Source organism: Mobula hypostoma, chromosome 7, assembly GCF_963921235.1.
Source record: "Mobula hypostoma chromosome 7, sMobHyp1.1, whole genome shotgun sequence".
Taxonomy (NCBI): Eukaryota; Metazoa; Chordata; class Chondrichthyes; order Myliobatiformes; family Myliobatidae; genus Mobula; species Mobula hypostoma.
This window is the reverse complement of record NC_086103.1, coordinates 187015267-187030216: the sequence shown is the minus strand read 5'-3', so window position 1 is coordinate 187030216 and position 14950 is coordinate 187015267.

Sequence of the window (14950 nt, the reverse complement as noted above, 5' to 3'; positions counted from 1 at the left end):
ACCAACGTAGAACATACAGGGTTAATGGTAAGGCACTGAGGAGTGCAGTGGAACAGAGGGATCTGGGAATACAGATACAAAATTCCCTAAAAGTGTCATCACAGGTAGATAGGGTCGTAAAGAGAGCTTTTGGTACATTGGCCTTTATTAATCGAAGTATTGAGTATAAGAGCTGGAATGTTATGATGAGGTTGTATAAGGCATTGGTGAGGCCGAATCTGGAGTATTGTGTTCAGTTTTGGTCACCAAATTACAGGAAGGATATAAATAAGGTTGAAAGAGTGCAGAGAAGGTTTACAAGGATGTTGCCGGGACTTGAGAAACTCAGTTACAGAGAAAGGTTGAATAGGTTAGGACTTTATTCCCTGGAGCGTAGAAGAATGAGGGAAGATTTGATAGAGGTATATAAAATTATGATGGGTATAGATAGAGTGAATGCAAGCAGGCTTTTTCCACTGAGGCAAGGGGAGAAAAAAACCAGAGGACATGGGTTAAGGGTGAGGGGGCAAAAGTTTAAAGGGAACATTATGGGGGGGCTTCTTCACACAGAGAGTGGTGGGAGTATGGAATGAGCTGCCGGATGAGGTGGTAAATGCGGGTTCTTTTTTAACATTTAAGAATAAATTGGACAGATACATGGATGGGAGGTGTATGGAGGGATATGGTCCGTGTGCAGGTCAGTGGGACTAGGCAGAAAATGGTTCGGCACAGCCAAGAAGGGCCAAAAGGCCTGTTTCTGTGTTGTAGTTTCTATGGTTCTATGGTTCTAAACTCGTGTCCAATTTCTAACTATCCTTTAACATAATTTCCTTTCTCAAGTCACCTAACTGTCCAGAACTGTGTAACACTTGGAACACCTCAACAAACATATCAGCCTTTTCCTTATTGGTTACAGCTTCAATATCCCCTTCCAGCAAAGCTGGGATAGATGGTTTCCTGTATATCCCTGACATTCTGTGAATGATCGTTCATAGCTGCTTTATAGGTGTCTCAGGGCCCAGGGTTCCACAAAATCTTCTCCAACTATCCCTCTTTGCATTTTTAATTACTCTCCTTACTACTGCTCTTTCCTTTTTATACTCCATAACATTACCTAACACTGGGTACTTTCTTAATTTCCTGTAAGCTCTATTTCTGTTTCTTACTGCTATATCACAATTTTTATTCCACCACGGAACTAATGCTCGAGCCTTAAGTACATTCCGTAGCGGAATAGTCAACTGAGCAACTTTATGAATTATAGAACAGAGGGATTCATTCCAATCGTCTATGGAGCCCTCGCTATTAATCTCTTCTATTATATCCACAGCTTTCTCCTGGTACTCATCCCAATGGGCCAAAGAAAAATTATACCTAGCAGACCTCTCCTCAATTTAGCAAATGATGCTTCTTCTTTTTTGTTTTATGGCGGTTGGCAACCAGTTTTCAGTGCATTACCACCACCTGCTAGACTGTGGTGTTCCAACCAAATATGTCCTGGAGTTCTCTACTTCAGACAATCTAGTTCAGCCTGCAGTTCTCTATTAGCATCACTCAGTAGTTGCAATTCCCCATGAATGCTTAATCTGCTTTTTCATGTTTTCCTTTTCTTGGATCATAGCCTGCAGTTGTTTACTGAGACCTCAGAGTTCCTCTTCATTTACTTCCATGTTTTCATTTTGTAATCTGAATGTAGATAGTTCATTTTGCAACAAATTCCTTTTCCTTTTGTATCCTTGTAATAACTTCCACTCTCGCCAAAAACTTCCTTCACAGCTTGGCTCTTTCCTTGATGTTCTCTCTCTCTCCACCATTTTCCAGTCACCACAGCAGTTCCAACTAACACCACCTTGCTCAATTTCACCGCAATCGTATACCTTTCTCAGCCACCAGCCAGCAAATGAAGCTGAACCAAGGAGCTATGTACGTAGCCAACCCAAAATGAGAATCAGGTGCCTCAATTAGAGCACCCAACAGAGTAAGGGAAAACCGGAAAACCTGGAATAAGGAACAATGGACCGGAATGTGGACTACGGACCGCACCATGACACTTCCCTTGTCAGCCACGGTTATCTACTCCTGCCATTTGAGAACTTCTTCCACTGTGGGACATATCTATCCTGCCCCTTGTGAGCTATTCCCAGAAACTTCAGCCATCTCTGCTCTGCCGTCATCCCTGCCAGTATCCTCCTCCAATCCACCTGGGTAAGCTTCTCTCTCATGCCTCTGTAATTCCCTTTATTCCACTGTGATACAGATACATGTGAGTTATGCTACTCCCTCTCAAACTGCAGTATGAATTCAATCATATTATGATCGCTGCTTCATAAGGGTTCCTTTACGTTAAGATCCCTTATAAGATCAGGGTTATTACACAACACCCAATCTAAGATAGCCTTTCCCTGGTAGACTCAAGCACAAACTCTAAAAAGCCATCTCGTAGGCATTCAACAAATTCCCTCTTTTGTGATCTGGTACCAACATGATTTTCCCAATCTCCTTGCATATTACTATTATCATTCCCACAATCCTGATTGAGAAGTTGCAGAACCTGGGCCTCAGTACCTCCCTCTGCAATTGGACCCTCAGCTTCCTAACCAGAAGACTACAATTTGTGCAGATTGGTGATAACATCTCCTTCTTCCCGATGATCAACACTGGTGCACCTCAGGGGTGTGTGCTTAGCCCACTGCTCTACTCTCTCTATACCCATAACTGTATGGCTAGGCATAGCTCAAATACCATGTATAAATTTGCTGATGATACAACCATTGTTGGTAGAATCTCAGGTGGTGACGAGAGGGCGTACAGGAGTGAGGTATGCCAACTAGTGGAATGGTACCACAGCAACAGCCTGGCACTCAACATCAGTAAGACGAAAGAGCTGATTATGTACTTCAGGAAGGGTAAGACGAAGGAACACATACCAATCCTCATAGAGGGATCAGAAGTGGAGAGAGTGAGCAGCTTCAAGTTTCTGGGTGTCAAGATCTCTGAGGATCTAACCTGGTCCCAACATATCGATGCAGTTATAAAGAAGGCAAGACAGCGGCTATACTTTATTAGAAGTTTGAAGAGATTTGATATGTCAACAAATACACTCAAAAACTTCTATAGTTGTACCATGGAGAGCATTCTGACAGGCTGCATCACTGTCTGGTATGGAGGGGCTACTGCACAGGACACAAAGAAGCTGCAGAAGGTTGTAAATCTAGTCAGCTCCATCTTGGGCACTAGCCTACAAAGTACCCAGGACACCTTTAGGGAGCGGTGTCTCAGAAAGGCAGCGTCCATTATTAAGGACCATGAGCACCCAGGACATGCCCTTTTCTCACTGTTACCATCAGGTAGGAGGTACAGAAGCCCGAAGACACACACTCAGCGATTCAGGAACAGCTTCTTCCTCTCTGCCATCCGATTCCTAAATGGACTTTGAAGCTTTGGACACTACCTCACTTTTTTTTTAATATACTGTATTTCTGTTTTTGCACGTTTAAAAAATCTATCCAACATACATAATTAATTTACTTGTTTATTTATTATTATTTTTTAATTTTTAAAAAATTTTCTCTGCTGGATTATGTATTGCATTGTACTGCTGCTGCTAAGTTAACAAATTTCATGTCACATGCCAGTGATAATGAACCTGATTCTGATTCTGATATTGAAGTCCCCCATGACAATTGTGTCATCATCCTTATTACACGCCTTTACCAGCTCCCTTTGCAATCTCAACCCCACATCTTGGCTACTATTTGGAGGCCTATATATGGTTCTCATAATAGTTTTTTTACCCTTGCAATTTCTTAACTCCACCCACAAAGATTCGACATTCTCTGACCCTATATCTCCTTTTTCTAAAGATTGCAATTCTTTCTCTTACCAACAGAGTCACTGCCGGTGCCTTCTTGTCTATCCTTGTGATACAAAGTACATCCTTTGACGTTAAGATCCTAACTACATCCTTCCTTCAGCCACGACTGTTTGTTGCCCCACAACGTCATACCGACCAATCTCAAATACCACGAGTTTGTCCACCTTATTCCGAATGCTACATGCATTTAAATACAGCACATTCAGTCCTGCATTCTTTGCGCTTTTGAATTTTGTCTTTATGGTACAATTTAACTGTTCACTCTGTCTGTATTTGTACCCAATCATTGGCTTGTCCTTCCTTACATTCATGTTACACCCTTCATCTACTTGTGAACCCGCTGGCTCATCCTCAGCTCTATCAACCTGGTTCCTGTCCCCCCGCCGTAAACCACTCCGAATAGCTCCAGTAAATCTGCCCACAGCAATATTGGTCCCACTCAGATTCAAGTGCAACCCGTCCCTTTTGTACAGGTCCCACCTGGCCCAGAAGAGGTCCCAATGATCCAGAAACCTACAGGTGCATAAACACAGCTCTCTGAAAGTGGCAACACAGGTAGACAGATGGTGAAGTAAGTCCCGAAACATGCAACAATTTATTTCCCCCTGTCGATGGTGCTCAACCTGCTGAGTTCATACTGCCTATTCCTTCAAATTCCAGTATCTGACATTTCCACCTCTGTGGCATGTTTTACTTCAATGGTTGTGGCACTGAGCACAAGAGTTAATATATTATGTTACAGGTGTGCACCATGTTGGTGAGATTGCACTTGGATTATTGTCTGCAGTTCTGGTCATCACATCTCAAGGAAAGTGTGATTAAGCAAGAGAGGGTACAGGGCAGATTCACAAGGATGTCGGTGAGTGGAAGTCAGTCAACAGGGATCTGTAACTACTCCTTGTGATTCTTGTAAATGACTTGAATGAGGAAGTGGAAGGATAGGTTGGTAAGTTTACAGATGACACAAAGGTCGGTGGTGTTCCTGATAGTGTAGAAGGTTGTCGTAGGTTACAACGGGACATTGAGAGGATGCAGAGCTGGGCTGAGAAGTGGCAGATAGAGTTCAGTCTGGAAAACTGGGAAGTGATTCACTTAGAAAGGTCGAATTTGAAGGCAGAATACAGGGTTAATGACAAAATTCTTAGCAGCATAGAGTAACAGAGGGATCTTGGGGTCCATGTCTATAGATCCCTCAAATTTTCTGCTCGATTTGATAAGATTATTAAGAAGGCATATAGTATGTCAGCCTTCATCAGCCGGAGGATAGAGTTCAAGCTGTGAGGAAATGCTGAAACTCTTGTTTAGACCCTGGGAATATTGTGTTCAGTTCTGGTCTTCTCAATATAAGAAGGATGCGGAAGCTTTAGAGTGTGCAGAGGAGATTAACAAGGACGCATCCTTTGAGGAATGATTGAGTGAGCTGGGACTTTTCTCTTCGGAGAGAAGGTAGGTTGAGAGGTGACTTGATATAATTGCACAAGATGATGATCAGAATCAGAATCAGGTTTACTATCACTGGCAGGTATCATGAAATTTGTTAACTTAGCAGCAGCAGATCAATGCAATACATAATATAGAAGAAAAAAATAATAAATCAATCAATCAATTGCAATATATGTATATTGAATAGATTTTAAATCATGCAAAAACAGAAATAATATATATTTAAAAAGTGAGGCCGTGTTCATGGGTTCAATGTCCACTTAGGAATCGGATGGCAGAGGGGAAGAAGCTGTTCCTGAATTGCTGAGTGAGTGTTTACCTTCATTGGTTGGGACACCGATGGTAACAGTGAGAAAAGGGCATGTCCTGGGTGCTGGAGGTCCTTAATAATGGAATCTGCCTTTCTGAGACACCGCTCCCTGAAGATGTCCTGGGTACTTTGTAGGCTCGTGCCGAAGATGTAGTTGACTAGATTTACAACCTTCTGCAGCTTCTTTCAGTCCTGTGCAGAGGCTCTCCCCTCCCCTATACCAGACAGTGATGCAGCCTGTCAGAATGCTCTCCATGGTACATCTATAGAAATTTTTAAATGTTTTAATTGATATACCAATTCTCTTCAAACTCCTAATGAAGTATAGCCATTGTCTTGCCTTCTTTATAGCTGCATCGATATGTTGGGACCAGGTTAGATCCTCAGAGATCTTGACACCCAGGAACTTGAAACTGCTCCCTCTCTCCATAGAGACATGGATCGAGCGACATCCAGACATCCAGAGACTCTTCCCTGAGCGGAAATAGAGAACAGGAGGGGGAAAATTTTAACGTGATTGGAGCAAAGTATGGGGGGGGGGTGATATAAGAGGTAGGCTTTTTTACACAGAGAATGGTGGGTGTGTGGAACACTCTTCCGGGGCTGGTGGTAGAGGTAGATACGTTAGGGACATTTAAGTATCTCTTAGGTAGGCTCATGGATGATCAAAAACTGGAGGGTTCTGCAGCAGGGAAGGGTTCGAGTAGGTTAAAGGGTCAGACACATTGTGGGCCAAAGGGCCCACACTGTGGAGTAGTGTTCTGTGTTCTGTGTTGTATGTCCTATGGTACGGCACTGGACAGCTGTACAACAGAGACACCTAGGGGTGCATGAACACAGCTCTCTGAAAGTGGCAACACAGGTAGACAGGGTGGTGGTGAAGGTCCCAAAACATGCAACAATTTATTTCCCCCTGTCGGTGGTGAGTTCATCCTGCGGGTTCCAGTATCTGCAACCTCCGGTGTGCACACCCCTGGCGTGCTTACCTTCATTGGTTGGGACAGTGGGTACATCAGTTGGTACATTATGTTGCAGGTGTACAACTTCAAGTTCATTGTCATCTCCATGGATGAGGCTAACACGACTGCCCCGGCTAATATGATAAACTGATAAGCAAGGCATTGTGTCTACTCTGGGGTAATCTGATACTCTGATTGTGTCTACTCTGGGGTAATCTGATACTCTGTGTCTACTCTGGAGTAATCTGATACTCTGATTGTGTCTACTCTGGGGTAATCTGATACTCTGATTGTGCCTACTCTGTGGTAATCTGACATTCTGATTCTGTCTACTCTGGGGTAATCTGATACTCTGATTGTGCCTACTCTGGGGTAATCTGATACTCTGATTGTGGCTACTCTGGGGTAATCTGATACTCTGATTGTGTCTACTCTAGGGTAATCTGATACTCTGGTTGTGTCTACTCTGGGGTACTCTGATACTCTGATTGTGACTACTCTGTGGTAATCTGATACTCTGATTGTGTCTACTCTAGGGTAATCTGATACTCTGATTGTACCTACTTTGTGGTAATCTGACACTCTGATTGTGTCTACTCTGGGGTACTCTGATACTCTGATTGTGACTATTCTGGGGTAATCTGATACTCTGATTGTGACTACTCTGTGGTAATCTGATACTCTGATTGTGTCTACTCTGGCGTAATCTGATACTCTGATTCTGACTACTCTGGGGTAATCTGATACCCTGATTGTGCCTACTCTGTGGTAATCTGATACTCTGATTGTGTCTACTCTGGGGTACTCTGATACTTTGATTGTGCCTACTCTGTGGTAATCTGACATTCTGATTCTGTCTACTCTGGGGTAATCTGATACTCTGATTGTGCCTACTCTGGGGTAATCTGATACTCTGATTGTGCCTACTCTGTGGTAATCTGACATTCTGATTCTGTCTACTCTGGGGTAATCTGATACCCTGATTGTGCCTACTCTGGGGTAATCTGATACTCTGATTGTGGCTACTCTGGGGTAATCTGATACTCTGATTGTGTCTACTCTAGGGTAATCTGATACTCTGGTTGTGTCTACTCTGGGGTACTCTGATACTCTGAAAGCGACTACTCTGGGGTAATCTGATACTCTGATTGTGTCTACTCTGGGGTACTCCGATACCATGATTGTGTCTGCTCTGGGGTAATCTGATACTCTGATTGTGCCTACTCTGTGGTAATCTGACACTCTGATTGTGTCTACTCTGGGGTAATCTGATATTCTGATTGTGCCTACTCTGGGGTACTCTGATACTCTGATTGTGACTACTTTGAGGTCATCTGATACACTGATTGTGTCTACTCTGGGGTAATCTGACACTCTGATTGTGACAACTCTGGGGTACTCTGACACTCTGATTGTATCTTCTCTGGGGTAATCTGATACTCTGATTGTGACTACTCTGGAGTAATCTGACACTCTGATTGTGTCTACTCTGGGGTAATCTGACATTCTGATTGTGTCTACTCTGGGTAATCTGATACTCTGCCTACTCTGAGGTACTCTGATTGTGACTACTCTGGGGTAATCTGACACTCTGATTGTGTCTGCTCTGGGGTAATCTGATACTCTGATTGTGCCTACTCTGGGGTACTCTGATACTCTGATTGTGACTACTCTGTGGTAATCTGATACTCTGATTGTGTCTACTCTGGGGTAATCTGATACTCTGATTGTGCCTACTCTGGGGTACTCTGATACTCTGATTGTGACTACTCTGTGGTAATCTGATACTCTGATTGTGTCTACTCTATGGTAATCTGACACTCTGATTGCGTCTACTCTGGGGTAATCTGAAACTCTGATGCGTCTACTCTGGGGTAATCTGATACTCTGATTGCGTCTACTCTGGGGTACTCTGAAACTCTGATTGTGACTACTCTGGGGTAATCTGATACTCTCATTGTGTCTACTCTGGTGTAATCTGATGCTCTGATAGTGCCTACTATAGGGTACTCTGATACTCTGCCTACTCTGGGGTACTCTGATTGTGACTACTCTGGGGTACTCTGACCGTCTGATTGTGTCTACTCTGGGATAACCTGATACTCTGATTGTGACTACTCTGGGGTAGTCTGATACTCTGATTGTGACTACTCTGGGGTAATCTGACATTCTGATTGTGTCTACTCTGTGTAATCTGATACTCTGATTGTGACTACTCTGGGATAATCTGATACTCTGATTGTGACTACTCTGGGGTAATCTGATACCCTGATTGTGCCTACTATGGGGTACTATGATACTCTGATTCTGACTACTCTGGGGTAATCTGATACTCTGATTGTGCCTACTATAGGGTACTCTGATACACTGCCTACTCTGGGGTACTCTGATTGTGACTACTCTGGGGTAATCTGATACACCTATTGTGCCTACTCTGTGGTAATCTGACACTCTGATTGTTTCTGCTCTGGGGTAATCTGATACTCTGATTGTGCCTACTCTGGGGTAATATGATACTCTGATTGTATCTACTCTGGGGTAATCTGATACTCTGATTGTGTCTGCTCTGGGGTAATCTGATACTCTGATTGTGTCTACTCTGGGGTAATCTGATACTCTGTGTCTACTCTGGGGTAATCTGATACTCTCATTGTGACTACTCTGGGGTAATGTGATACTCTGATTGTGCCTACTATAGGGTACTCTGATACACTGCCTACTCTGGGGTACTCTGATTGTGACTACTCTGGGGTAATCTGATACTCTGATTGTGTCTACTCTGGGGTAATCTGATACTCTGATTGTGTCTACTCTGGGGTAATCTGATACTCTGATTGTCTCTACTCTGGGGTACTCCGATACTCCGATTGTGACTACTCTGGGGTAATCTGATACTCCGATTGTGTCTACTCTGGGGTACTCCAATGCCCTGATTGTACTACTCTGGGGTAATCTGATACCCTGATTGTGCCTGCTCTAGGGTACACTGATACTCTGATTGTATCTACTCTGGGGTAATCTGATACTCTGATTGTGACTACTCTGGGGTACTCTGATACTCTGATTGTGTCTGCTCTGGGGTAATCTGACACTCTGATTGTGTCTACTCTGGGGTAATCTGAAACTCTGATGCGTCTACTCTGGGGTAATCTGATACTCTGATTGTGACTACTCTGGGGTACTCTGATACTCTGATTGTGTCTGCTCTGGGGTAATCTGACACTCTGATTGCGTCTACTCTGGGGTAATCTGAAACTCTGATGCGTCTACTCTGGGGTAATCTGATACTCTGATTTGTCTACTCTAGAGTAATCTGATACTCTGCGTCTTCTCTGGGGTACTCTGATACTCTGATTGTGACTACTCTGTGGTAATCTGATACTCTGATTGTGTCTACTCTGGGGTACTCCGATACTCTGATTGTGTCTACTCTGGGGTAATCTGACACTCTGATTGTGCCTACTCTGGGGTAATCTGACACTCTGATAGTGTCTACTCTGGGGTACTCCGATACTCTGATTGTGTCTACTCTGGGGTAATCTGATACTCTGATTGTGCCTACTCTGGGGTAATCTGATATTCTGATTGTGTATACTCTGGGGTAATCTGATGCTCTGATTGTGCCTACTCTGGGGTATTCTGATACTCTGATTCTGTCTACTCTGGGGTAATCTGATACTCTGATTGAGTCTACTCTGGGGTAATCTGATACTCTCATTGTGTCTACTCTGGGGTAATCTGATACTCTGATAGTGCCTACTATAGGGTACTCTGATACTCTGCCTACTCTGGGGTACTCTGTTTGTGACGACTCTGGGGTAATCTGATACACTGATTGTGCCTACTCTGTGGTAATCTGAAACTCTGATAGTGTCTGCTCTGGCGTAATCTGATACTCTGATTGTGCCTACTCTGGGGTAATCTGATACTCTGATTGTGTCTACTCTGGTGTACTCTGATACTCTGATTGTGACTACTCTGGGGTAATCTGATGCTCTGATTGTGCCTACTCTGGGGTACTCTGATACACTGATTGTGACGACTCTGGGGTATCTGATACTCTGATTGTACCTACTCTGGGGTAATCTGACACTCTGATTGTTTCTACTCTGTGGTACTCCGATACTCTGATTGTGTCTACTCTGGGGTAATCTGATACTCTGATTGTGACTACTCTGGGGTAGTCCGAAACTCTGATTGTGACTTCTCTGGGGTACTCTGATACTCTGATTATGACTACTCTGGGGTACTCTGATACTCTGATTGGATCTCCATGGGGGTAATCTAATACTCTGATTACGTCTGCTCTGGGGTACTCTGACACTCTGATTGTGACTACTATGCAGTACTCTGATACTCCGATTGTGTCTACTCTGGGGTACTCTGACACTCTGATTGTGTCTACTCTGGGGTAATCTGATACTCTGATTGTGCCTATTCTGAGGTAATATGATACCCTGATTGTGTCTACTCTAAAGTAATCTGATACTCCGATTGTTTCTACTCTGATACTCTGACTGTGACTACTCTGGGGTAATCTGATACTCTGATTGTGACTACTATGCAGTACTCTGATACTCTGATTGTGACTATTCTGCAGTAATCTGATACACTGATGGTATCTACTCTACGGTAATCTGACACACTGATTTTGACGACTCTGAGGTAATCTGATACTCTGATTGTGCAAACTCTGGGGTAATCTGACACTCTGATTGTGTCTACTCTGGGGTAATCTGATACTCTGATTGTGCCTACTCTGGGGTACTCTGATACTCTGATTGTGTCTACTCTGGGGTAATCTGATACTCTGATTGTGTCTACTCTGGGGTACTCTGATACTCTGATTGTGTCTACTCTGGGGTAGTCTGACACTCTGATTGTGACTTCTCTGGGGTACTCTGATACTCTGATTGTGCCTACTCTGGGGTAATCTGATACTCTGATTGTGTCTACTCTGGGGTAATCTGATACTCTCATTGTGTCTACTCTGGGGTAATCTGATACTCTGATAGTGCCTACTATAGGGTACTCTGATACTCTGCCTACTCTGGGGTACTCTGATTGTGACTACTCTGGGGTAATCTGATACACTGATTGTGCCTACTCTGTGGTAATCTGAAACTCTGATAGTGTCTGCTCTGGCGTAATCTGATACTCTGATTGTGCCTACTCTGGGGTAATCTGATACTCTGATTGTGTCTACTCTGGGGTAATCTGATATTCTGATTATGCCTACTCTGGGGTACTCTGATACTCTGATTGTGACTACTCTGGGGTACTCTGATACTCTGATTGTATCTCCACTGGGGTAATCTGATACTCTGATTGTGCCTACTCTGGGGTACTCCGATACTCTGATTGTGTCTACTCTGGGGTAATCTGATACTCTGATTGTGTCTACTCTGGGGTAATCTGATACTCTCATTGTGTCTACTCTGGGGTAATCTGATACTCTGATAGTGCCTACTATAGGGTACTCTGATACTCTGCCTACTCTGGGGTACTCTGATTGTGACTACTCTGGGGTAATCTGATACACTGATTGTGCCTACTCTGTGGTAATCTGAAACTCTGATAGTGTCTGCTCTGGCGTAATCTGATACTCTGATTGTGCCTACTCTGGGGTAATCTGATACTCTGATTGTGTCTACTCTGGGGTAATCTGATATTCTGATTATGCCTACTCTGGGGTACTCTGATACTCTGATTGTGACTACTCTGGGGTACTCTGATACTCTGATTGTATCTCCACTGGGGTAATCTGATACTCTGATTGTGCCTACTCTGGGGTACTCCGATACTCTGATTGTGTCTACTCTGGGGTAATCTGATAGTCTGTGTCTACTCTGGGGTAATCTGAATCTCTGATTGTGACTAGTCTGGGGTAATCTGATACTCTGATTGTGCCTACTCTGGAGTACTCTCATACTCTGATTGTGACTACTCTGGGGAATCTGATATTCTGATTGTGACTACTCTGGGATAATCTGATAATTTGATTGTGAATACTCTGAGGTAATTTGATACTCTGGTTTTGTCTACTCTGGGGTACTCTGATACTCTGCTTGTGTCTACTCTGAGGTAATTTGATACTCTGATTGTGTCTACTCTGAGGTAATCTGATACTCTGATTGTGTCTACTCTGGGGTACTCTGATACTCTGATTGTGACTACTCTAAGGTAATCTGATACTCTGTGACTACTCTGGGGTAATCTGATACTCTGATTGTGACTACTCTGGGGTAATCTGATACTCTGATTGTGTCTACTCTGGGGTACTCTGATACTCTGATTGTGTCTACTCTGGGGTACTCTAATACTCTGATTGTGACTACACTGAGGTAATCTGATACTCTGATTGTGTCTACTCTGGGGTACTCCGATACTCTGATTGTGCCTACTCTGGGGTAATCTGACTCTCTGCTTGTGTCTACTCTGCGGTAATCTGATACTCTGATTGTGTCCACTCTGGGGTACTCTGATACTCTGATTGTGACTACTCTGGGGTACTCTGATACTCTGAGTGTGACTACTCTGGGGTACTCTGACACTCTGATTGTGAGTACTCTGGGGTAATCTGATACTCTGATTGTGTCTGTTTGGGGTAATCTGATACTCTGATTGTGACTATTCTGGGGAATCTGATACCCCGATTGTGCATACAATGGGGTACTCTGATACTCTGATTGTGTCTACTCTGGGGTACTCTGACACTCTGATTGTGAGTACTGTGGGGTAATCTGATACTCTGATTATGTCTACTCTGGGGTAATCTGATACTCCGATTGTTTCTACTCTGATACTCTGATTGTGAATACTCTGGGGTAATCTGAGACTCTGATTGTGTCTACTCTGGGGTACTCTAATACTCTGATTGTGACTACACTGAGGTAATCTGATACTCTGATTGTGTCTACTCTGGGGTACTCCGATACTCTGATTGTGCCTACTCTGGGGTAATCTGACTCTCTGCTTGTGTCTACTCTGCGGTAATCTGATACTCTGATTGTGTCTACTCTGGGGTACTCTGATACTCTGATTGTGACTACTCTGGGGTACTCTGATACTCTGAGTGTGACTACTCTGGGGTACTCTGACACTCTGATTGTGAGTACTCTGGGGTAATCTGATACTCTGATTGTGTCTGTTTGGGGTAATCTGATACTCTGATTGTGACTATTCTGGGGAATCTGATACCCCGATTGTGCATACAATGGGGTACTCTGATACTCTGATTGTGTCTACTCTGGGGTACTCTGACACTCTGATTGTGAGTACTGTGGGGTAATCTGACACTCTGATTGTGTCTACTCTGGGGTAATCTGATACTCCGATTGTTTCTACTCTGATACTCTGATTGTGAATACTCTGGGGTAATCTGAGACTCTGATTGTGACTACTCTGGGGTAATCTGATACCCTGATTGTGTCTGCTCTGGGGTACTCTGATACTCTGATTGTGTCTACTCTGGGGTACTCTGATACTCTGATTGATTATGTCTACTCTGGGGTAATCAGATACTCTGATTGTGTCTACTCTGGGGTAATCTGATACTCAGATTGTGTCTACTCTGGGGTAGTCCGAAAATCTGATTGTGTCTACTCTGGGATAATATGATTCTTTGATTGTGTCTATTCTGGGGTACTCTGATATTCTGAGTGTGACTACTCTGGGGTACTCTGACACTCTGATTGTGACTACTCTGGGGTAATCTGATACTCTGATTGTGTCTACTCTGGGGTAATCTGATACTCCGATTGTTTCTAATCTGATACTCTGATTGTGACTACTCTGGGGTAATCTGATACCCTGATTGTTTCTGCTCTGGGGTACTCTGATACTCTGATTGTGTCTACTCTGGGGTACTCTGATACTCTGATTGTGACTACTCTGGGGTAATCTGATACTCTGATTGTGCCTCCTCTGGGGTACTCTGACACTCTGATTGTGTATTCTCTGGGGTAATCTGATACTCTGATTGTGCCTACTCTGGGGTACTCTGACACTCTGATTGTGTATTCTCTGGGGTAATCTGATACTCTTATTTTGACTACTCTGGGGTAATCTGACACTCTGACTGTATCTACTCTGGGGTAATCTGATACTCTGATTGTGACTACTCTGGGGTAATCTGACACTCTGTTTGTGTCTATTCCAGGGTAATCTGATACTCTGTTTGTGACTACCCTGAGTTAATCTGATACTCTAATTGTGATTATTCTTGGGTAATCTGATACTCTGATTGTGTCTACTCTGGCATACTCCGATACACTGATTGTGTCTACTCTGGGGTCATATGATACTCTGATTGTGCCTACTCTGGGGTACTCTGATACTCTGTGACTACTCTGGGGTAATCTGATACTCTGATTGTGTCTGCTC